The 1,044-nt window shown below is 36.3% G+C and overlaps 1 protein-coding gene across 2 annotated transcripts in view; it reads left to right on the forward strand.

Moving 5' to 3' along the window:
- PRDM5 (PR domain containing 5) overlaps positions 1-1,044 on the forward strand; it is a 227,010-nt gene that overhangs the window by 66,003 nt on the left and 159,963 nt on the right. The window lies entirely within an intron of this gene.

Here is a 1,044-nt window from a genome sequence, read left to right on the forward strand (position 1 = left end):
CAGGTGGAGTCTGGAGGAACCTGTGTGTGGGCCTTTTTATGCTTTCTACCTCCTTTGAGGTATCGCACAGCACACTTTTTGCTCAGTAATAAAAATGCAGCTACACATGTTTGATGTTTCTGTCCAAGGAAGTTCATTTGAGATTCAATACTCAAGATTTTTATTAGGAGACTGTAGGCACCTTCTGCCTAGAATGTACCAAAATTACAGACTTCCAGAAGGTTCAGCATAAACCATATTGTTTACACAAACTGTCTAGGCACAGTATCTGTTAACCATTGACTGGAGACACTCAGAGCCAAGTTCCTACATGCCAGCCAAGGGCCATTCTTACAACAGGCCTTTCAAAGGGTGACAGTGTCAGGCCTGCAAGGCTTACTCTTGGGGTACATCTTCTCTATTGGAAGCTTTTCGTAATGTGCTGTTCTCTGCTCTGACATTTACTTTTCTGCTTGGTCCATCCTTAGGACCTGGTACTGTATTTTACTTTCCACCCATGTGTACTAAATGTTTTTGAAATGAATGAAGTTCACGATACGTACTTTATAAAAATCAATACATTGCTTTGTGAGCTTTTTTTAAAAAATGTGTTTTCTGTTTCCTCATTAATACTGAAGATGTCAATTGAGTAAAGGAACTACATTCTAAAATTTTATCTGTAGCTTTTTATAGCACACTTAAAAATAACCAGTAAAGAGATGTACAGTAAATGTGTTTACTGACAGAGGATGTTAACTTTTTAGAACTCTTCAGCATAGAACTATGATTGCTGGATGATTATGAGAATTACCTTAGTAATTGGGAAATATTCGGTTACTTAGGTGTATTTTTATTCTAAGATCATTAATTTCTTTCTGTATCAAGTTGTGTACATTTTGAAGATATGAATGAAGAGAATACAGTTTGATTTAATTGGGTTGGATGGATTCATTGCTAACAGCTGTATAAAACTCTGTATTTAGGAAAAATCTGAAAGCACAATGGCTACAACAATGGAATTTTGGGTCACGAGATCAGGGTCAAAGGAAAAGTGGATTTTTTTTT

This window comes from Galeopterus variegatus, unplaced genomic scaffold (assembly GCF_000696425.1).
Source record: "Galeopterus variegatus unplaced genomic scaffold, G_variegatus-3.0.2 Scaffold1852, whole genome shotgun sequence".
Lineage (NCBI taxonomy): Eukaryota > Metazoa > Chordata > Mammalia > Dermoptera > Cynocephalidae > Galeopterus > Galeopterus variegatus.